Source organism: Camellia sinensis, chromosome 1, assembly GCF_055761805.1.
Source record: "Camellia sinensis isolate YWXY chromosome 1, ASM5576180v1, whole genome shotgun sequence".
NCBI classification, from domain to species: domain Eukaryota; kingdom Viridiplantae; phylum Streptophyta; class Magnoliopsida; order Ericales; family Theaceae; genus Camellia; species Camellia sinensis.
In genome coordinates this window covers 80,502,397-80,527,646 of record NC_138961.1, presented here as the reverse complement: position 1 = coordinate 80,527,646, position 25,250 = coordinate 80,502,397, and the positions used below count along the sequence as shown (strand labels likewise).

Below are 25,250 nucleotides of genomic sequence, written 5' to 3'. Positions count from 1 at the left end.
TCAAATTAATAACTAGATAGATTACCAATGGATTATTGCAAACACAATCAGTGAGAACTCATACAATAGTTAGTTATAATAGTGAAGAATGAGATGATTAACTCAGTGGCACATGACAGTAGGAAATGTAGCAGCGACAAAAATGTAAGGAGATTAGGGAAGAGAGGGCAAACAGATTTATAGTGATTCAGTTTCAACCAAGCCTACATCCACTCCTCAAGCTTCACTTGAGATTTTATACTAATCTTCTAGCTTCACAGGGGTGCTATCAACCTCTTATACATGGAGCGATCCTCCACAGACATTACAAAGACTTTCCAAGTCTTCAAAATCTTGAAATCCTTAGATGATTCTCAACCACTCTCAAGGATTCAAGAACACTGAGTATATTACACTCTTACAAGATTGAAAAAGGTATTTTTGCTTTCAAAGAAAGCTACAAAGAAACTCTCTCAAGGAATAATACAAAGATTCAAGTTCTGAGTTGTATCAGTAAAAACCTCTCAAAGGTGTATATGCTTAATGCTAAAGCTCACAGATAATTTTTCTGAAGAGAAGGAAAAATAGATGAAAGACAATAATCTTCAGATGTATAGAGAGATGAGGAATATGTGAATGATGAAGAATGGTGAAATGTTTAGCACATTATGTCTCTATTTGGTATGTTGGTTTCATCTCCTGTTGCACTTCACAAGGCTTTGTATATAACAGAGTTTCAGTGCTCTGTTAAGTTCTGATAGAACCCATCTCTTCTTCCCGTTGAGGAGATGGGATGGTGATAGGTAGAGATGATATATAATTCATTTCTCAGAGATTCTTTGTCACCCATGTGTGTTTTGCCCGTTGAATGACGGCAAAAACATTTCTTTTCAGTTCACTGCTCGTTACTGATATACAGAACTTTTGTAGAGGGATGCCCGCCCAGATGTCCAAAACCAAACTTCGTTCTTCATGGACGTCAGCCCGGATGTCCGCCCGGACATCCGTCTGGATGTCTTGTAAAGTCCTAGTCATGAAGGTTAACTTCCACGGTCGTCGAGCATACTGCATGTGGGATAGTCGAAGCGAAGCAGACCGAAATGGAGTTGAACTGGGCCAAAATTGCATGGCGGACGTCCGTCTCTCAGTGGGTTTGGCTCCTATGTTCTGCTATTTTGCTACTGCTGTTCTGCTGTTGTTTTAGGACTGATTCAACATTTGTTAAAGCTCAATTTTGATCTCAAAAACAATATAATTAGGATAATGACATAGATCAATTTTGATGCATGAATCAAATAACATGAATTCATCAACTAGTCTAAGATGATTCAAATCATTTGAAAAACATCCAGTAGTAACTTCATTTTGATCTCTAAACAACATGAATTATAAAAGATAGAATTGAGACGGATAAATCAATTAGTCATGTTTTCAAAACAATTTTACAGAATTAATCATTTTAAGATAAATCAAAACAATAAATTAAACATCAACAAAATACATAATACCTAACATCAATCAAAGCCACTAGTGCCACATTAGAACACAAGCATAATGTACTAGTGCAGCTTCAGCAGCTCAAGCAAGCTTGTCATAGGCTACATGTGTTGACTCGATACTTGTCTGCCATGCCTAACACATCACAAGGTTGTAATGTTAGTACCTCATCTAGATACGGTTGTGCTAGTATGGTTAGTTAGTTACAAGAGCAGTTAGAGAGTTTGTTACAACAAACTAATTATATAAATACAAAATATTACCTATCTTGACAATCAATAAAAACATATCAGTTTATCTCTTTCTACATGGTATCAGAGCAATAAAGCTCTCATGAGCAAGGCCTTCAATGATGGAGCAATCTCCACTGCCATCAAACTTGAGTCTTCTCATTTCAAATTTTGGATCATTAGTTAAGTGAAGCTCGATTCAACCAATTCCTTGATATGGAAGAATCAAATGCAAAATGTGTTACGAACTACTAATCTCCAAGGGTTTGTGACTGGTTTGACTCCATGTCCATCTTCTAAAATCACAGATTCGACTGGTAGATCTGTTCCAAACCCAGAGTATATCAAATGGCAAAGAGTTGATGCTCATCTTTTGAGCGGTCTCACATCAACTCTGTCATCCACAATCTATTCTTCAGTTCTTCAACATAGTGCAAAGGTTTGGAAAGTGTTTGAGAAGCGATTTACTTCCTTGTCCAGATCATATATTCACTAGCTAAAGAATAAACTTCAAACAATCTAGAAGAAAACTTCATCAATGGAAGAGTATCTCTCTCAAATTAAAAAGATCTCTAATCAATTATCTATGGCTTCTGCACAAATTGATGATGAGGATTTGATATTGCTCACTCTAAATGGGCTACCCAATGAATATGATGCATTCAAGAGTGCAGTACATGCTAGATATGATGCATCTCTATAGATGAACTTTGTTCTTTGTTGTGTTCAGAATCAATTCATGTCGACAACAAATTGAAGCATTCCACTGGTGGTAATGATCTTAGTGTTGCTTATATGGCAACCAAAGGTTCCAACCATAATTCTGCATCTGGTGGTTTTAGATCTCAATCATCTCAGTTTGGATCAAATCGAGGATTTTCCTCACATTCACGAGGTCGAAATTCTTAGAGGCAGAGAAGGAAGATATCAATCTCGAGGAAGATTTAACAATTGCAGCAGTGGTAGATATATCTCATCACCTAGTTGTCAGATTTGTGGAGGTCTCAAGTCATTCAGGCTTTGATTGTTGGTATCATATGGATTGCAATTATCAGCCTTTGCCTTCACAGTCCTCTCAGTCACATGTTCAAGCAAATACAAGGGCTTACACTGCATCTGTTCCTCAAAATTCTTCTTGATTCTCACCAAATTCACAAGAGCTAAATGTGCCTTGGTACATTGATTCAGCAACTACCAACCATATGACCAATGATCTTACAAACCTATTTCTGTATTAGCCCTATTGAGGTCAAGATCAAGTAACAATAAGTAATGGCTTTGGCCTACCCCTACTTTATCTTTTCATCTTAATCATCTTCTTCATGTCCCTTCTATTTCATCAAACTGCCTCTCAATGCATCAATTGACTAAGGATCATAATTGCATTATTATTTTTTATGCAAATTCGTTTGTGATTTAGGACAAGTCCACAAACCAGGTCCTGCATAGAGTACTAATGTCAATTGACTATATTAGTTCAATGGTTCTTTCTCTACTTGTTCACCTCAAGCTTATAAATCATGCACTTCTGACTCGGACTTTGCTTTGTTATGGCACCAAAGACTAGGACATATCTCTCATGAGAAGTTTCAACATTTAGTTTCTCATTTATCGAATTCCCCTATTTTGAATAAAATTTTGTCTTCCATTGATTGTAAGGTTTCAAAAACTCATGGACTGTCCTTTAAGCTGTCTAATTCAGCAGTGGCTTCTCCTTTTTCTTTGGTTCATAGTAATGTATGGGGTTCCTTTACCTCTGATATTCGATTGTATGTTTTGTTCATAGATGATTTCATTAGATTTACTTGGGTATATCCTTTATTTTATAAAGTGAAGTATATTCCAAATTTCTTGAATTCAAGGCATATGCTAAAAATCAATTCCACACTTCTCATAAAATTTTGAGAACATATAATGGCACTGAATTTGTGAATAAAAGAATGGATTATTACTTCTCTTCTCAAGGTATTATTCATCAATGTAGTTGCCCCTACACTCAAGCTCAAAATGGCATTGCTGAAAGAAAGCATGGGCATATCACTGAGACATCCATTGCTCTTTTCCATCACTCTTCTTTGCCATTACATTTTTGGTTTGATGCTATTGCCACTGCTATATTTCTTATCAATCGCATGCCTAGTACAGTTCTTTCTCATAAATCACCATTTGAGTCTTTGTTTCATACCATGCCTGACTATTCTTCAAAGTTTTTGGATGTCAATACTTTCCATGGCTTAAACTATACACCTCTCACAAATTGCAACCTAAGCCTCTTGCATGTGTTTTCATAGGATATCATCCCACCATCAAAGGGTACATATGCCTTGATCCTCTCTCTGGAAAAGGCATATATATCTAGACATGTTCTTTATAATGAAACATGTTTTCCTTTTTCAAACATTTTTTCTACTCCTTCGTTGTCTAGTTCTCCTTTCTCTATATTAGGTCTTTCTTTTAGACTCCATTATCTCCTAACTCACTCTCTTCATCATCATCATCATCATTATCATCTTCAATTTCAACTCCAATTCCTACCTCATCTCCTGTTTCTAATCATTCTTATTCACTCCATTAGCATTGATCTTCCTATTTTACCAACTCCACCTTTAGTTTCCCCACCTACACTCCATGCAGCTCTAGTTTTATCACCTTCAGTTCCAGTTTTATCAACTACAGTTCCTGCAGTTCTGGTTGTATCTAATTTTTTCGCAGCTGCAACTTTATCTCCTGTAGTTGCTCCCCACTCTTCTCTAAATTCTCATTCTATGACTACTAGGTCCAAAGCCAAACATCTTGTGTGTTTTCAAGCTTCTTCTTTTGATCTTGCCACCAAACTTCTTCACACTAAGCCAGCCATTGTCAAAGAAGCTCTTCAATCTCGTGTTTGGGTTACAGCTATGCAAGAGGAATTCAAAGCTCTCCAATCTCAAGGAACTTGGGATCTAGTTCATCTTCTTTCCTCAAAATTGGCTATTGGTTGTAAGTGGGCTTTACGTATTAAAAAGAATTCAGATGGTAGCATTGCTAGGTACAAGGCTAGACTAGTTGCAAAGGGATATTTGCAACAATAAGGGATTGATTTTCAGGAGACATTTAGTTCAGTTGCTAAGCAACCAACCATTAGAATTTTTCTATGCATAGCTCTTCACTTCAACTGGCCTATCAAATAACTAGACATCTCTAATGCTTTTCTCCATGGTCAGCTTGAAGAAGAAGTTTATATGGTTCAGTCGTAGGGGTTTGTTAATTCTTCTACTCTCACTCATGCGTTCTGGCTTAAGAAAGCCTTATATAGTCTGAAACAGGCCCCTGGGGCTTGGTACTCCACTTTTTCAGCTTTCTTACTCACTCAAGGGTTTCATAACAGTGTCTCAAACACTTCTCTTTTTATTCGAAAGACATCTACTAGTCATACTTTGCTTGTCATCTATGTTGATGATATACTCTTGACTAGAAGTGACAATCATCTCATTGATCAATTGCTTCATCAAATGCCCTTAACATTTTCTATGAAGGAGCTTGGTTCCATCTCCTATTTTCTGATGATTTCAATGCTTGCTCATCGTTATGGATACTTTCTTTCTCAACGTAAGTATGCGGCAGAGCTTCTACTTAAGGCTGGCTTGGTTGATTGCAAGCTTTGTTCCACACCTTCGGCTATTAAAACTTCTAGCTCTCCATCTGATGATCTTCCCTTCTCTCATCCTTCTTTTTATAGGAGCATAGTTGAGGGTCATCAGTATCTCACCATCACAGCGTCAGATTTGTCCTTAGCCGTAAATCAAGGTTTTCAACATATGCATGCCCCTACCATTGCTCATTTTCAAGCTATAAAAAGACTTCTCAGATACATCAAAGGCACTATCTCATGGGTTGAGTTTCACAGCTAGTACTTTTAATCTTCATGTTTGTTCAGACTTTAATTGGGCTAGTGATACAGTGGATAAGAGATGAACTTCTGGGTATTGTATCTTTTTGGGTCCTAATTTGATTTCTTGGTTTGCGAAGAAACAGTCTTGTACACATCCTATTTTGACCTGCCCTAAGACTCAGACGCTTTCTTTTGATTACCCGATGATGAAGACAGGAAGGTATTTCTCACAACATCCTTAGTAAGAAAGATGAAATTTTTACTTCATTTCCAACCTTAAGCCTTTTTTGGCCAAGTGTTCAAGTGCCCGTTCAAAACTTTCTTTCGAAACATTCCTTCCGCGCTTTGTTTTGAATATTTCCGTAGTGTTCCAAGGCTCACTTTTAAACTTCAAAATAAGACTTTTTCTAAGGAAATTGAGCAAAGAACGGTGCGAAAATAGGAGAAAAAGATGATAATTCTATCAAAAATCCAATTTCATGCAAAATTGTCAACTACGCCCAACTTTTTTGGCCGGCTAGCTAAATTAATTAGCCGGCCAGCCAAGAAATTGGAGCCAGCCAAGGTTTTCTGGTCAGTTGGCCAATTTAAACAGGGCAGTTGCGATAGAATTCTCGTTAGAAGTGTGAGGAACATTCTATTCCAAATCTTTTTTGATACAGTCATGCACAAGATACACACCTCCTCACCTTCCACTATCTCCATTTGGCCTCCTTTGTCAAAAGAGCATTTGTCTCTTACCCCAAAAGGAGCATCCAATGCAACCATCCTAGTCACTCCATCATCCTCGCCTTCACCTTGTCCCCTCTCACCTGCTTGATTAAGCCTTGCAGAGTGTGTATCTACTCATCTCTCATTGTCAAGAAAGCTGGCCTCTTCAACAAAGTCCTTAGCCTTTGTCATCTTATGGCCTTTGTTTTCAATATTATCCCCCACCACCTTCTCTATTAAGCACTCTTGGATTGCCTATATGAAGGTGATCATATTGTTAGGAGAAGAGGATTGAAAACCAAGAGAAGAAGGTTAGAGAGAAAAAAAAAAGGTTAAGCTTTGAACCAAGAACTCCCATTTTCTATATATACCATCATACACTGATATTCCATCCTTGATACACCAAAACCATCCCAAAAACTCTAATATAGCCAAGCTTTAGTAGCCTTGATCGAAAAAGAGTGATTATTTTTTAAAAAGAGGAAAATAGATAACTCTCCCACACACTTTGTTAAACATCCAAAACTTGAGGGTGATCAAAAGAAAGATTGGAAATCAGATTCTTTTTTTGGAAGGTAAATTTTGCACACTTTTCTTTTCTTGTACTTTCTATCTTATTTTGAGCTTTTCGCTTTAACTTCATTTCATATTGTAAACCTGTTATACTTTAACTGGGAGTGGTTAGTTAAGCCACCCATGTATTCTCTACTTGTTTCAGTCTTTGGTGCTTGAAAAGTAGAAAACAGAGTTTTGGCCTGGCCTGATTGGCTGGCCGGCAAACCCCTCCTAAACAGAACCCATCAACCTCCCTGCGTCGAGCAGAACAGACTCCAATAGTCTCCGAGACCCCCTAAAGCTTTTGTTTTTCTATTTTTCTTTTAATTTTAGAGAGATGTGAGGATATTTTGTTGTAATATTCTTATTCTCTTCTCTCTCTATTCGGATTTGTAATATTCAACTATTGTAATAATTCCTTGCCCCGTTTCTTTTTATCCCATTCTTTTACTCGCTTTCCCTACCTGTACATATGTAGAATATTTTATTTATCATCATATCCATGCTTTACATCTATGTTTCATGCATCTTAATTCGGCCAAATTTGCATTTGTAAGTTTAATCAATTATTACGTGATTTGTGCACAACTTCATGTTCTTGATATGAATCATATGTCATAGTTTAGAAGCGGAATCACTAGTTGCATATCGTGAATGAATTGCATTAGAACCTTGTATATAGGATAATGCATGCTTTATTAACTTGATTTTGTAATTGTTTGCGAGATGCCGGTGAATATGTAAACTTTTATACTTTAGCATCCCATTGTGTGTGTTTTTCTTACTATATTTAGCATCATACCATGCAACTATGTGCTCATTTGATATATCTTTATGAATGCATGTGGATGGAGGCTGTGTTACTCAATTTGGAACAAAATTGATTTTCATGTCACAAACTCAAGTTTTCGTTGAGTTGTTTAAAATGCTTTCCAAAATACATAAAATCGAATTGTTCCAAAATAAATGACACAATCTATATTTGTTTGCTTCACATAGTAATTTTAATATTTATTAAATAACCAGAATATGAACATATAAAGCAAATAAAATTCATATCATGGTTTAGTAGAGGTCGATCTTTGATCAGGTGAGTGAGGATGCTCAATTAATGACCTTCTCCTCTCATACCTAAGGTTCCGAGCCAAACAACTTTGGTTATGATGAACAGTGGCCTTAGCACGAGTTACGGTTTCCTAATCTCCCAAAAATATTAAGTAGCGACTCTAAAATTTGGTGACGTAGTCCATTTTTTGGCAAAGAATTTGTAATAAAATGAATTTTCTGTAAAACTTGCCAAACCTGGACTTTCATCTACGTTTCACATTGCACTCGTGAGACTAAATCAAAGAAATCGATGTTCCGAACTGCTTAGCACGAGGGTACCCCCGAGCATGTTACAGTTTCTGGCGACTCTGCTGGGAATGTTAAGAAACCTTTACTTGAAATTCATGATATGTTTTTTTTATTTTCAATTATATGTTCATTGCATTACATGCATCGGTGCGTCTAAGTCCCGTTCTCGTCACCTGTTATCTTGGATGGCTATTTGACTTTGGGTGGATAGACGAACATGGGCTCTAACATGGTCAGAGCACAAGCCTTGGAATCGGAATCACCACGTATCGCTTGATCTGCCATATCGAATAAGTATATCGGTGTCACGCTGAGATACCCTTTTTGACCAAGATTGACCTAGTGCATGTAGTAAGCTTTAGCAACTTCCAAATTAGGATAGGATGCTACGCCGTGCTATGATGTACAATGCCACTTGTTTGAATAGTAAAACCCTAGATCATGTCAAAGTTATGACAGGACAACCCTACCCTTCATAGGGGTGTTTGTTCTCTTTCCTACTATGTGCGATGTATGAGATCTAAGGTTCTCAAAATTCTAAGCAATGGTTCAAGCATTTCATTTTGAGGGGTTGAATTCAATGTTTCAGCATGTTGTATAACGATCAGTTGACCCAGAATGCTGGTGAAATTCTAATTGAGGGTTCTGTTGTTTTTGCTAGGTAGTCGTGCACTATAGCTTCAGAATGGCCTAATATCCCTCAAGTTCTTTGGACTTGCGCTAGTAGACTTTATAAAATCATAGATTTGGTTAAGGGTCAGCCAGTGTTAGTTTCTTTATCATCGGTTACACGCAGAAGAAGAACGAAAGCTTCATCAACTGTCCAGAGTACCCCTTCTTCACCAACTAGATCATCCCACTCACTTCGTCAAAATCAGCAATGGCTCAAATCCTAGAAACTATAGTAGACATGCTTCTGGCTCTTCAATAGAGAATGGATACTATTGCTAATACGGTTGCCAACCAGAGTAATGCTCTCGCTGAGTTGCGACGCCCATCTGGGGCATCAAATACCCAACCACCTCTGGTGACTCATACAATTCTAACTCCACCTCCACCAGCTAAGGAGCTTCATGAGTGCAACTTACTAAAAGACCTGAGGGTTCCCGTGCAATCATCGGGAGGACCACTTCTCCTTCCACAACCAACGAGAGGGCTTTTTCCCCTAAAAACAAATGAGTTTGTTCCAACTATGTTGAAACTAGCCAAGTTGGAAAAAATGATCAAAAGGTCGCAAGGAATCAACTCAATCCTAGACATCGTAGACGAGTATATTGACACAACTGTGACATTGCCCGAACGATTCAAGATGCCACATATCGATAGATTCGATGGATGTAGAGACCCTATGGTGCACATTCACCTATTCTCTGATGTTTTGAAGCCTATTGGTTTGACTCGTCCACAAAAGCTCTCTTTATTCGCACAGACTTTGTCAGGAGTGGCTGCTATCTGGTATGCCAAGTTAGAGGACTCGGTGAAACAAAGTTGAGAAGAATTAGTCGAGGCCTTTACCATCCAATATGCCTATAACACTTGGATCGAGGTGATCATCTGGTAGTTAGAAGCAACATGCCAAGAGGCAAATGAAAGTCTTCTAGCCTTTATCAACAAATGGAGGGCTGAGGTGACAATAATGACCAATAGACCACCTGAGAGAGATCGAATTTGCATGGTGGTAAGAAATTTGCATGGTAAAATGCTGCAAAAGATGATAGGTCTCTCACTGTTCACTTTTAAAGAACTACATGAAATAGGGGTCTAGATAGAAGAAGCCATCAAACAAGGAATCATTGTCGATCACAAAGAACCTATACGAAAAACCTTCGGGCGCAGTTCCAATGCTACTACCAGTAGTAGCACAACTGGAAGCCCTCTGAAGTCAACTCGGTCACTGCTACCATCAAAATGGCTGATCATTTTGCCTATACCAGTCCACAAATAGCAAACCCCGCCCGAACCCTAACCAGAACATTCACCCCTCTTTATATGTCCCTCACCAGATCCCTAAAGGTCTTGATAGAAAAGGGGCATCTCAAGCTTCTTGATCACCTACACAGACTGTTGTTTCCGTCTCTGTCATGAGATTTAAGATCTCATCGACCATAAAGTCATAGCTCCCAAATACGACGCTACTATACACTGTGCCTTCCACCAATAACATGGACATGACATAGATCGTTGTTTCTGTCTCCGTCATGAGATTCAAGATCTCATCGACAATAAAGTCAAAACTCCCCCACAACCACCAAAACCTAATGTCACCACTAATCCACTGCCACCCCATGACAAAATCCAACCACTTCCTCGCCTCAATCTCATACATACACTATCACCTACCTTTAATCCTGGTATATACATCATGCCTTCAAATCTACCATAACCCGAGGTTTACATTCCTAAGAGCACTAATCTGTGCATGATGGATGCACCTCCAATCCAGCCAAAACCTGAACGCCCTTTGGTGGTAGTGCCAGAAACCGAAAGGAAATAGCTGAAGTGCTACTGATTTAGACTGGAAAACTACCAGAAGAGGGATATGATCCTAGCAAGTATATCATACCCATTGGTCAATTGAAGCTTGAGGTTGTTCTGCCTACCTGACTCATTTTCTATCAATGTTGTCAGAGAAGATGAACCTGAACAGGGGTTGGATGACTTGGCCAATTCCAGTTCTTTGAAGAATTAGACCCTGGGAATGTGCAGATAAGATGGTGGGATCCTAGAAATTCTGATGCCAATCATGGTTGGTCAACCAGTGGCGAAGTTTCTCATTGGAAAACTGAGAGAAAATAGGATGAACCAAAAATCAACACCGGAAAATCTGAAGATAATAGTGAAGGAAAGGGTTCCGAAGAGGAACAAAAGAAATCAGAGAGCCGACCAGAGTATAATGTGGGAATGATTCGAGTGGAGCCTGACAGTTGCCTTTTGGCCAACGAAGGCGAATGGTCAGATGATGACGACCTGTAACTCACCCACGCTGACAATAAATAGGGAAACAATGTGCCTGATGAGACTTGGTACTCGGAAGAAATTGATCACCTTACTAAGAGTGGGTGCTACTTCAAGCCTCCAGACCTAGACCAAGAAGAGTCATCAGGTAAAGACAAAGAAGATGAGAAAGAGAAAGAGAAAAAGACGGAAGAAGACCTGGTTCTAAAAAAAACTGTAAAAGATCCAGGCAAACATCTCCATCTAGAGGCTTCTCATGGCTTCTCGAGAACACCGTCAAACAATGTTATCAGCCTTGAGCAAGGCTAAATTTTCAATTGACACAACTCCGGAACAACTAGTTTCGCTAGAGTTTCTCTAATCTCCCCAAGAGAAATAGTCCCCGTGATGGTTTTTTCCAACAAAGAACTATCACCAGAAGGACTAGGACACAATAAGCCTCTATACATGTCACTGGAGTGCAAAAAGAAATAGATCTCGATCGTTCTAATTGACACCGGATCAACCATGAATGTCTGCCCTTCGCATATTGATTATGCGATAGGGCTAAAACCAGTGGATTTCATACTCATTACTCAGCTAATTCGGGCTTATGATAATACTAGTCGGGAGGTTATGAGAACAGTCAATGTGCAAATAACAGTGGGTCCATCTGAGCATGAAGCTGAATTTCATGCATGGATGTGCCTGCAACATTCAACCTACTATTGGGAAGACCCTGGTTACATCAGATAAAAGTTGTATCTTCCACGATGCACCAATTGGTAAAATACCCATATGACAGAGGAATCGCCACTATCTTCGGAAGAGAGGCATGCTAAGCCATTAATAGATGAAATTATTTCAGAAAATGTAGGAACTAAGAAAGATTCTCACTTGGTCTAGCTTGGTTCCACTTTATCTTCGGAGGAACGTGAGCAATTAGTTGCTTTATTAAAAGAATTCAAAGATGTTTTTGCATGGTCTTACGAAGATGTCTAGAATTAATCCTGAGATTATACAGTATAGGATCCCTCTTAATCCTGAGGCTTGACTTGTCAAACAGGAGCTTTGCAGAGTTCGTCCGGATTAGGCAATAAAAATCAAAGAGGAGGGTACCAAACAAATCAATGTCGGATTCTTGCTTGTATCAGAGTATCCGACTTGGTTAGCCAACATTGTGCCAGTTCCGAAAAAAGATGGCAGAATCAGGGTTTGTGTTGACTTCTGGCATTTGAACAAAGTCAGTCCAAAGAATGATTTTCCATTACCACATATTGACAAGCTGGTGGACTTCACGGCGAGGCATGCCTTGCTATCATTCATGGATAGTTTCTCTGGGCACAATTAGATTTTTATGACTCCGGAGGATAGAGAGAAGACTGCCTTTACCACTCTATAAGGGACGTACTGCTATAGGTTTATGTTGTTTGGACTGAAGAATGTTGGGCTACATATCAGAGAGCAACAACCACAATATTACATGACATCGTCAAGTCCAAAGAGCGGGAGGGCCATTATGTTACACTGAAGAGATTCTTCGAAAGGATCAGGGAGTATAAGCTGAGGCTAAATCCACGAAAATGTACATTTGGGGTGACTGCTGGCAAGATACTGGGGTTTCTGATCACCCAACGGGGAATTGAAATTAATTCGTTAAAAATAAAGGCCATCTTAGAAATGTCGCTGGTGCGGGGCTTTCTAGAAAAAGTGTAATTCATAAGAAGGTTTATTTCAAAACTAACCTTGATTGGTGAACTACTGTTTGGTCTCCTGAAGAAAGGAAAGAAGTTCTGATAGGATGATCGAAGCCAGTTTGCATTCGAGCAAGTCAAGCAGTATCTATAGAATCCACCAGAGAAAACCATGGATCTTGTGCTTATCAGTGACTAAGTCAACTATGGGGTGTATGCTTGCACAATAATTAGACCAGAAAGCGGAGAAGGCCATTTACTACTTGAGCAAGAAGATACTGGAATACGAGACTTGTTACACTCCCTTGAAAAAGGCTTGTCTGGCCTTAGTTTGAGCCACTAAGAAGTTGAGGCACTACTTGTTAGCGCACTCAGTAATTCTGATTTCAAGATTAGACCCTATCAAATATCTGTTTGAGAAACCAACCCTTACCGGTAAGCTAGCTCGTTGGTTGCTTTTGCTTTCCAAATCTGACCTCAAGTATGTCACTCCTAAATCTGTCAAAGGAAGGGCCGTAGTAGAATTTTTTCTAGATTACCCAATTAAAGAAGAGGAAGATGTGGAGTACTCATTCCCAGATGAAGAAGTCATGCAATCTAAAGAGGACACTTGGAAGTTGTACTTTGATGGAGCGTCCAATCAATTTGGCTACGGGATAGGTGTGTTGCTCATAGCACCAGATGATTTCCATATCCCTTTAGCCTTCAAACTCCGATTCAAGGTGTCTAATAATCAAGCCGTGTACGAAGCATGTATCGCCGGATTGGAAACAGCCCTAGAACTAGGGACAATAAGGTTGGATGTGATTAGGGATTCGAATCTGGTTGTCAATCAAGCCAATGGAGATTGGAAAGTTAAAGAGGAGAAAATGAAAGTCTATCATCAGACCTTAGACATGTTGATCCCGAGGTTTGAAAGACTGACATTTACACACCTGGTGAGAGAAAACAACAAATTTGTTAATGCATTGGCAATCCTGGCCTCAATTATAGATATACCAGTTTGGGTTAAGATGCGTCCTATCCTTATAGAACAAAGGTATATAACCGGCATACGAGTTGATAGTCGCGATAGAAGAATAAGTACAAGATGAAAATCCACAGTACTTTGATATTTGGAACTTCTTGGAAAGCAACACGTACCTCGAAAGGGGTAAATGCCAAGGACAAAAGAGGGATACAGCATCTGGCCGCTCAGCTTATCATCTACAGAGATAAGTTGTACAAGAGAGGGCATCTAAGAATGCACAAGTTGTGTGTAGAAGAGGAAAAGGCAAAGCGCATCATGGAAACTATCCATGTGGGAGAATATGGGGCACACATGAATGGTATAATGTTGGCCAGAAAGATCCTTAGACAATGATACTATTGGCTAACTATGGAAAGTGATTGTATTAGTTTTGTTCGGCGATACCACAAGTGTCAGATTCATATCAACCATATGAACATCCCGCCATCAAAACTCTACAATATGACCGTAGCTTGGACTTTCTAAGTTTGGGGCATAGATGTTATCGGAGCAATCATTCCGAAGGGTTCAAACAGGCATGAATTCATCCTAGTTGCCATTGACTATTTTACCTAGTGGGTTGAAGCTCAGTCGTATTCAGTATTAAAAGCATCACATGTGGCCAAATTCATTCAAAACAACATCATCTGCAAATATGGGGTGCCAGACGAAATAGATTCAGACAATGGTTCTCACTTCAAAGGATAAGTGGCAGATTTACTTACGAAATATAGTGTAGCTCTTCATAAGTCATCAACATAAAGGCCACAAACCAATAGAGCTGTTGAAGCTGCAAATAAGAACATCAAAATCATTTTGCGTAAGACGGTGGAGACCTATAGAGACTGGCCCGACAAACTAGCTTTTGCGCTTTGGGGATACAAGGCATCCATCCGAACGTCTACAGAGGCAAACCCCTACTCTTTGGTATATAGAATGAAGGTTATTTTCCCAATTGAGATAGAAGTGCCCTCATTGAGAATTATGTCAAAATATCAGATAGCCGAAGCTGACTGGCAACATAACCGATTTGAAGAATTAATGTTGTTTGATGAGCAGAGATTAAATGCGTTATATCATATCCAAGGGTATCAATGCAAGATTGCCAGAGCATTCAACAAGAAGGTCAGATCTAGGAATTTGAGGGAATGAGACTGAGTGTTGAACAATAATCGAGCCCCTATCCAAGATCCTAGGGGTAAGTTCAAACCCAATTGGATAGGTCCTTACATTATTAAGTCAATCAGGTCAAGGAGAGCGGTCATTCTAATGGACTTGGATGGATTGGAGTTTTCACAACCAATTAACATGAACAAATTGAAGAAGTAATACTCTTGAAAGGCTCGCTGGGTTGAAAACCCGGAAGGGCAACCTAGACAAAAGTTAGTATAAAAAAATGAAATAATAAAAAAAAAATAGAAAAAGAGAGCTCGCTAGGTTGAAAACCTAGAAAGGTGGTTTGGCCAAAGTTAGAGCGTAAAAAGAGAGTGTTAATACACTAGTGAAACTTAACCATGAACTACGTAAGGTCTGATTTCTATCTTTGGGATACGTAGGCAACTTCATCTTGAAGTTCGGCTGTAATCATAAGTCATCCCTTTACTCTTGTCCATGTTTGATTGGTTCATCTCCGGCCAATTCAATTATCTTGTTCCTTCTACATGGGATCATTTGATTTGAAATTATGCATCTCTGATTGAGGGACCGAAGGACTGATTTCATGTTTGTCAGGTAAGGACAATTCGCGAAAATAGTTTGTGCTGAATTTTAATGAAATTGATTGATTTCCTTGAAAATTATCTTGTTTTTGCAAAACTCAGACCATTCATTGAACCATAAAAGGAAAATTTTCATTATTCACAACTTTTATTACATGGTTTCAAAATAGAGGATGGAATAAGCACACTAATCTATCCCTCATTTTGATTACAACCTTTTTTTAAAAGAAAATAGAAACAAGTCAAAGCAATGAACTAGAGGCACAGTCGAGTCAAGTCTTCTGTTTCTTGCTTGCACTCCCGGGGGTCTCCTGTCTCTTCCTTACATTGTCGGAGGTCTTCGCTAATGTGAGTCTCTTCCTCAAGCCAGAGTAGATATTCATCAGGTAGGGCATGAGTGAAGATGCTAGCAGAAGTAAAAAATTCTCTTATCCTCCAAGCAGGTGTGTACCGGGAGAGATATGTAGCCCGAAATGGAAATGAAGCAGGGTACTTAACTTCACCAATAGGACAAGTTTGGTCATGTCCAAATTGTCGTCTGAACCTGAATGGGAAGAAAAGACACCGGGGGTTAAGCCAGCACACCTCGCCAAAGAAGCATGCTATAAGTCATCTGGAGCAAGTCAAGCCAGGGGTATCGCCAAGCAATGTCAGCCGCAGACCTGTGATGCATCCAGTCGTACCATATTTCCTTTGAGGGAAAGCTCACCAAAAGAGAGGAGTATGTTGAGAGAAAAGTGAGCAAAAGGGTGATAGAAGTGAAAAAGCGTGTTGAGTGCTAGAGTGATGTGAGCACCAGAAAATGAGAAAATGGCGGAAAACACTAAATTGAAAAGCCCAGCCCACACTTTTCTTTAAAACCCATATATTAAGGAGAGGGAAACTGAAAACTTATAACCAGCATAGATGGGACAATTCAAGGCTATGTGGGACACATTCCAACACAGTACCTGCAGAAATAGCAGACTTCCTGCAAAGTGGAAGGTTTCTTGTTGATGGAATGTATCCAAACTCATCAAAGTTTCAACTAGTGTCAAGCTAATACAACTATAACCTGCCCTAATGCGTTGAGTTATGTCAACCAATTTGATGCTAGCTTCAAGACCACCAAAACAAGTAAGAAATGTGCCAGAAGACATAGACAGAGAGAGCGTTGTCGCTGCCCACGCCAAAGAGGATCATTTCTATTGCCGACTTTTGAAAATCAACAAATTAAGGCAAAAACGTCCACTTTACCGTCATAAGCTAGAGACCGAGCTTCATTTAATTCCAGACCACACATTTGAGAAAGGGCCTGTGCATAGCCAAAATTTAATCGGGGCAAAATCTCCTCATCTCAAGAAAGTTCCATTAGCGCTCGAAATTCTTCAATAGTCGGACATAACTCTTGTGTCCCAAAGCGGAATACATGAGTGACCGAATTCCAACAACGAGCAGCTGCACAAAGAAACAAAAGTTGAAGCAAGCCACGATTTAAGGAGAAAAGTGCGTTTAGGCCAAATTCGGCAAAATTCACTTTATCCGCGCTGTCTAGGGTGGCCATCCAATCATTGAGCATAATGAGGGATTTAAACATTTCACGAGCAAAATATTTATCTTCTAACTTCTGTGGCATTACAGCATGTGAGGATCACTCTTTATAGAAGGTGGTGGCTTGGAAGTGCATGATAGTTGTCTCCAACTATGTCACGCTACCTGTCTAGCTGGCCGGCCAGCTTTTTCTGTGGTCGGCCAATTTTTATGCCGGTCGACCAACTTTTTTGCCAACCGGCCACTTCTCCTTCTCATAATTTGGCCGGCTATTAACCAAATCAGTTGGCCGACTAATTAATTGGCCTACCAGTCAAGTTATTCTCTGCCCAAATTCGAAAGCTACAGGAAGAGGGTCAACAGTTTGTTAAGGTCTTATTTTGAGTCATTTCTGTTCCAACAAGTGTATTTTCGCATGTTTAAGCTGTTTATGCTTTGTTTTTCTGTTATCGAGTTGTATTTTGAATTGTGGACAGTTGAAAGCTCAATGACCAATCCAAAACTTCCTGAAAATCAATAATTCTTAGTTTCAAATTGACAAATAAAATGTTTTACTGCTCGTGTGCCATGTCATTCACACCACGATGTCTAGAATGGAAAATTTCTTTTATTGAGGATCTACACTTTCCGATTACAGTGTTGAAAACAAAAGAAAATTTCATAAAACAAAAAAAGAAAAACCATTTGAAGCTTTAGTGCTCGATTCCTAAGCAAAATACAAGGAAAGGAGAAGGAAACAGAGCAAGCAAGAGAGGGGGGGGGGGGAGGGGAAAAAAAACCAGAGATTGCAAGCATGGTTCTTAGTTTTCGACGACTTGTGGCTAACATTTTAGCTTCATCACCCGCTTCCATTGTGGGTTGCCTCACTTCAGAACAGGTGATATGAAATAAGCAATGTATGAAGCAAAAGAACTACATAGGAGATAAGGCAAGCAATAGAAGGTTACCTCAACCCCGACAGAGATCAGAGTTGCCTCCCTACTTCACACCATGACCATCAGTGTGTTAATGAGCTCCAGGAACTGATCAGTATAGCCCATCTCGGGGTACTGCAGACAAAAGAGATCAGCACTGATATTGAAATAATGGGCAATAAATGAATAGTAGTAAGGAAAAGGGTATACCGGTCAGGTCTTTGGAGCGAGGACAAGCAATCGTCGTCCGAGAGGCTCTAGTGGCAGCTCATCGAAAAGGCCATCCAGGCATTGAAATGTGATCAATATGGGAGGCGCCGGATGTCCAAGAGGGAGAGCAGTGTCACCAGCAGGAGGTGCAAGACCACTAGCAAGAGCACCACCAGCGGGCGCATCATCACCGGCGGCTTAGGCATCAACAACGCCGATAGCGCTAGCCACGCCCTCAATCAGAGGTGGCATGATGTGAGACCGTAGGAACGCGATATAGTCTCTGAGGACATAAAAGGCATCAGCATGATATGAAACCCACAAAAGACGACAAATATTAAATTATAGGTCTAGTTAGTCGTTGATTCAATATTTAATTGTTTCCACTTTACTAGAACTTTAATAAGCATATGTGACAGAATTTAAGGGCATAATGTGTCTTAGTTGTCTTATGAAATCTATAAAACTGCCTAGAACTAAATAGGCTTTGAAGATGAATTAAAATTGAATATTTGAGAAGATGGTTCCCGACTAGCAATGTACATGTGAATTGGTGGGAAAGATCATTTGTAATTTGCTTATTCACTATAAAGTGGCATATGGGAATGAATGTTGTAAGAAAAGCAAAAGAAAGGTACTTGATGTTGGTTTAATTACTTGATGTGCAAAGCAAACAATTAAATATAAAAGAAACATTTGTTTTCTTTTAAGAAGATAATAGTTACTAAATATGTTACTGCATTAGAAACATTTGTTTGCTTATAATTTTTTTGAATTATCTATATAATCTTTTGTGAATATTTACGACGTTTTTTTTTTTTTTTCTTTAAAGGGTGGAGACTAAGAACTAGGTATGTTATATCTAACTTTATTATTAGTTATTTTTTAGTTTTTAAAGTCGATAAATAAGTGAACTTAAAATCTGCCATTTATTTTATAGCATTTAGATAAAAAAAGTGCAGAAGGTAACATAAAATACTAAACTTTTGTTATTGATTTTATTTTTTATTTGTAACTTGTTGGGATTGACATTGACATTTAATTGTTTAGATTTGGAGAAAAACAAATGATTTCACCGTTGAAGCCAGTAGACTTTACCTAAGCAACCATGCAATACGGAGGGGTTACCAATTCATATCCCTGTAACATTTTGAGTAGATGCTACAAGATAGAAACAGTTAAATAATGAAACAAGTTGAACGAGCTCGATAATCCACACTTCGTGGGATTGAGATATTTTACTGATGATGATGAGTTTTTTAAACTTGTCCATGAAGGTCCTTACACGAGCTTAAATGATTATTTTTTAAAGCACTTCGATAATTTCTTCATCAAGGAGGGCAATGAGATTTTTTTATATCAGTCCATTGCTTCAAAAGCTAACTAGGTAAACTATATCTATTTTTTAATATACAATTAAAAGGAAAAGTTTTTTTCCTTATGAAATTTAGCTATTAGTTAATTTAAATATTTGTTGCGTTTTTTGTGTTTTTGCTTTGATAATATTTATTTGTAACTTGTAGGAATATTTAATGTGTACTATTTAGGCCTTTTTTTGTTTTTGTTTTTGTTTTTGTAGGAACAGTTAAAGATTCAGTGGGAGTTCGTCGTGCAGAAGTAATAAAAAGCCTCTTTCAAATGGCAAATGCCCCGCCCGATTTAAAAGGAAAGGGAACAATCAAAAAAATGGTGATAAGGACAAACTAAAAAATTTCTTTTCAAATAATATAAATCACACGATAATGCAAAGTTATTCAATCTCATGTAGACAAGGTTCTGAAAAGCGGTTGCGGTCGCTGTAACGGTGGCGATGACGCGGTTGCGGTTGCGGAGTGTAAAGGCCGTAGTATAACGGTTGCGGTAATCGGAACTGTGAATTTTTTTATTTTTTGCACAATTTAAAAAAAACTTACCGATACGCATATTTTTTTTCCATGATCATATTTATTGGATTAAAAATAAATATTGATAAATTTTTATAAATTTTAAGTATGATGCAATATATTTCATATATTTAAATAACTATAAACTGAGTTTTTTACATTTTATTTAATAATTAATGACTTTATATTATATAAAAAATCAATCACTAACTATTATATATAAGATAAACAATGATAAAAGTAAAAGAATAAATAAGAGCTTAAATATATATATATATATATTTTAACCAAGTCAAATAGATAATGACCACACTTAGGCCAAGTTTGGCATATACAAAATAATCCATCTTTTTATCTTTTTTCCATCACATCATCTCTCTACTTTTCTGCACATCTTTTCGTAAAAAGACAAAAAGTACACTTATTTAGGTCATCCCAAACAACCCCTTATTGTTATTATTATTTTCAAACAATATATAGATAGACACACACAAATAAAATGGTTTAGTGATAGCAGCTGAATAGAATAGCATAGGTCTTACAGTTTTAACAAATCAATAACATGTTCTTCATCTTCTCTCTTCTCTCTCTCTATCTCTTGCTCCTCCATTTTCTCTCTTTATCTTCCCTCTTCTCTCTATCCCTCTTCTCCCATTTTCAGTTTTTTTTTTTTTTTTGTGTTTTTCGAAAGAAACAGTTTGAAACCGTTACGTAACGGTGCGTAACAGGCCGTTACGGTTGTTACGGCACTGTTACGACCGCTACGGCAGCTGCTACGGCCGACACACCTGTGAATCTCAATCACACTGCAAAAGCGGCCGTAACGGGTGGCGGTAAATGCTAAAACCGTTACGTAACGGCGTTACGTAACGGTTGCGGCCGCTTTTTAAAACCTTGCATGTAGACATTCTAAGCTCAGACAAATCTATCACAACCTATGAGCTATCAAGGACTGCATTTTTTTAGTATATATATATTGTTAATTACGAGAAGTATATCTAAGAGGACCAGGTCATTTATTAGATAAAGGCCACAAAAAAATAGGTGCTCAACACCAATAATTAAGTTTTTTAAAATTAGCAGAATATTTTATTGGTCATTATTAGCAATTTATCAATTACAAATGAGGAAGATGGACTAAACAAGTTTTTGGAAAATAAAATTAGGAAAACCACATCGAGTGTCTAGAGAACCTTGAATGGAGGTAAGTTGTCTGCTGTGAATATGTTTGATGAGTCTGGCAATGTTCCCTGTGGAACCTCCATCAATGCAGTATTTTGGCACATTGTTAGTTTTATGATCACCGCTTCAATCTAAGTATCTGGTTATAGATACATGTTGCAAGCATCTTTGTTCAAAAAACAAGGTCAATTGATAAAAATTTAGTGGAGCATAGAAAGAAGGAAAACAAGAAAAAGGAAAAGAGAATCTTATGGCAAGGCAGCAACCAAATTTAATGAAGCAACCAAGCACTCAACATCAATATCCTTGAAGATGAACATAAGAAATTAGTAACATGATTAAGCCAAACATAGTTGACTTAAATGGGGTTATATATATATTTTTTTGGAATGTTTTTTTTAAATGTGCAGGAAAGATTTAAATGAGCTGTTTGTCCATCCATTTTTCTGGAGCTCAGAGGAGCACGAATCTGTGTTGATATTAGTGCATATGCACATACAGCGTCCTCAAGCATCAAAACTCCCTAACAAATCGATGGGAGAGTTAGATTTATTGGCCGATGAACTCAAAAATGAATGGGACCTGCAAAAGATTATTGGCCGATGAACTCAAAAATGAATGGGACCTGCAAAAGAAACATTGGAAAGGTTCATGGACGGCGGCTTTCAAAGGAGGGTTTATGATTCCAAAAAAATGGGCAAAGCAACACGATGATTCTAAAACGATCATTCGATTAACCAGGAATTTCATGGCAGCCATTTATTGAATGATCGTTTCAGAATCATCGTGCCGGTTTGCCATTTTTTTGGAATCATAAACCCGCCCCTAAAAGCTGCCGTCCATCGACCTTTCCAATGTTTCTTTTGCTGGTCTCATTCATTTTTGAGTTCATCAACCAATAAATCTAGCTCTCTCATCGATTTGTCAGGGAGTTTCGATGCTTAAGGACGTTGCATGTGCATATGCACTGACATCAACACAGATTCGTGCTCCTCTGAGTTCCAGAAAAATGGATGGACAAAGACCTCATTTAAATCTTTCCTACACATTAAAAAAAAAATTCCAAAAAAAATATATATATAGTCCACCATTTTGTCCCAAAACCCATTTAAGTCAATTGTGTTTGGCTTAATCATGTTACTAATTTCTTATGTTCATCTTCAAGGATATTGATGTTGAGTGCTTGATTGCTCCATTAAATTTGGTTGCTGCCCGAGCCACAAGATTCTCTTTTCCTTTTTCTTTTTTTCTTTCTTTCTATGCTCCACTAAATTTTTATCAACTGGACTTGTTTTTTGAACAAAGATCCTTGCAACATTTATCTATACCCAAATACTTAGACTGAAGCGGTGATCATAAAACTAACAATGTGCCAAAATACTGCATTGATGGAGGTTCCACAGGGAACATTGCCAGACTCATTAAACATATTCGTAGCAAACAACTTACCTCCATTCAAGGTTCTCTAGACACTCTTGATGTGGTTCTCCTAAATTTTATTTCCCAAAAACTTGTCGAGTCCATCTCCCTCATTTGTAGCTGATAAATTGCTAATAATGACCAATAAAATATTCTACTAATTTTAAAAAACTTAATCATTGGTGTTGACCACCTATTTTTTGTGACTTTTATCTAATAAATGACTTGGTCCTCCTAGATATACTTCTCAGAATAAACAATATATATATACTAAAAAAACAGTGAAAAAAATGCAGTCCTTGATATAGCTCATAGGTTGTGATAGATTTGTCTGAGCTTAGAATGTCTACATGAGATTGAATAATTTTGCATTATCGTGTGATTTATATTATTTGAAAAGAAATTTTTTAGTTTGTCCTTACCATTTTTTTGATTGTGCCCTTTCCTTTTAAATCAATCAACTCATTGATTGGCGGAGCATTTGCCATTTGAAAGAGGCTTTCTATCACTTCTGCACAGCGAACTCCCACTGAATCTTTAACTGTTTCTACAAAAAAAAAAAAAAAAAAAGAAGCCTAAATAGTACACATTAAATATTCCTACAAGTTACAAATAAATATTATCAAAGCAAAAACACAAAAAACGCAATAAATATTTAAAATAACTAATAGCTAAATTTTATAAGGAAAAAAACTTTTCCTTTTAATTGTATATTAAAAAATAGATATAATTTACCTAGTTAGCTTTTAAAGCAATGGACTGACATAAAAAAATCACATTGCCCTCCTTGATGAAGAAATCATGCTTTAAAAAATAATCATTTAAGCTCGTGTAAGTACCTTCATGGACAAGTTTAAAAAACTCATCATCAACAGTAAAATATCACAATCCCACGAAGTGTAGATTACCGTGCTCGTTCAACTTGTTGCAATATCTAATTGTTTCCATCTTGTAGCATCTACTCCAAATGCTACAGGGATATGAATTGGTAACCCCTCCGTATTGCATGGTTGCTCAGGTAAAGTCTACTGGCTTCAGCTTTTCAGAAGCTTCAACGGTGAAATCAATTGTTTTTCTCCAAATCTAAAAAATTAAATGTCAATGTCAATGTCAATCCTAACAAGTTACAAATAAAAAATAAAATAAAATAAAATCAATAATAAAAGTTTACTATTTTATGTTTCCTTCTGCACTTTGTTTATCTGAATAGAACAATTTGCTGTAACATAAATGACAAATTTTAAGTTCACTTATTTATCGACTTTAAAAACTAAAAAATAACTAATAATAAAGTTAGATATAGCCTACCTAGTCCTAAGTCTCCACCCTTTAGAGGAAAAGGTATGAAACGTTGTAAATATCCACAAAAGATTATACGGATAATTCAAAAAAATTATAAGCAAACAAATGTTTCTAATGCAGTAACATATTTAGTAACTATTAGCTTCTTAAAAGAAAACAAATGTTTCTTTTATATCTAATTGTTTGCTTTGCACATCGAGTAATTAGACCAACATCAAGTAACTTTCTTTTGCTTTTCTTACAACATTCATTCCCATATGCCACTTTATAGTGAATAAGCGAATTACGAATCATCTTTCCCACCAACTCACATGTACAACGCTAGTTGGGAACCATCTCCTCAAACATTCAATTTTAATTCATCTTCAAAGCCTAATTAGTTCTAGGCATTTTTATAGGCTTCATGAGACAACTAAAGACACATCATGCCCTTAAATTCTATCACATATGCTTATAACAATTAAATATTGAATCAAAGACTAACTAGACCAATAATTTAATATTGATCGCCTTTTGTGGCTCTCACATCACCTCTACTTGATGTCTTAATGTGTCTCCAAGAAGACTAAAAATAAAGAGAAAAGGATCTATTATTATGTGTCCTTGTCATGTGTATTTTGTGTATTTTGTATTTTGTCTAAGTTTATAAGGGATTGACAAAATCCTATCAATTTTATCAATTTTGTAATTTAGTCAGTTAGTCCAAACATCTCCTTAATCCCCCAATTTATCCTAGCTGTCCATGATGGTTATATAAAGTACCAAAGTGTAAGTATTGTCATATCATTTTCTTTTTACTAATTTTGTGTCCTTGCAATGTGTATTTTGTATACTTTTGCTTGGTTGGTAATATGATCTTTATCCTAGCTGTCCATGATGGCTATATAAAGTACCAAAGTGTAAGTATTGTCATATCATTTTCTTTTTACTAATTTTGTGTCCTTGCAATGTGTATTTTGTATACTTTTGCTTGGTTGGTAATATGATCTTTTTGGGATTACTGACGTAGTAGATTAACACTTTTTCTATTCATATTACTAATTTTTGTGATACGTTTTTTGCTTTTCCGAACTTTGGTTCCAATACTGTGACAAAGTTAACTATTATTATGTCTCAAACTGTGAGCAACTATTCTATTAGAAATGTGATACAAAAAATAAAAATAATTATATAAACAAAAGAAGACTTGCTAACCTCATAAAGTGGCTGTACAAATCGACACATCATCAGTAAATGCTTCACACAAATAGAGAGAG

The 25,250-nt window shown here is 37.4% G+C and overlaps 1 long non-coding RNA gene across 5 annotated transcripts; it reads right to left on the bottom strand.

Moving 5' to 3' along the window:
- Positions 1–25,250, bottom strand: LOC114256928 (uncharacterized). 5 transcript variants are annotated; one of them, XR_014336595.1, is made up of 6 exons: positions 25,189–25,250; positions 23,532–23,775; positions 23,115–23,239; positions 18,209–18,491; positions 18,032–18,133; positions 1–1,611 (listed from the first exon to the last, which is right to left on the bottom strand). It is a non-coding gene; the product is annotated as an uncharacterized LOC114256928 (long non-coding RNA). The 5 variants fall into 5 exon arrangements; XR_014336592.1 differs by having other exon boundaries at positions 23,601–23,775; XR_014336593.1 differs by having other exon boundaries at positions 1–1,185; positions 23,601–23,775.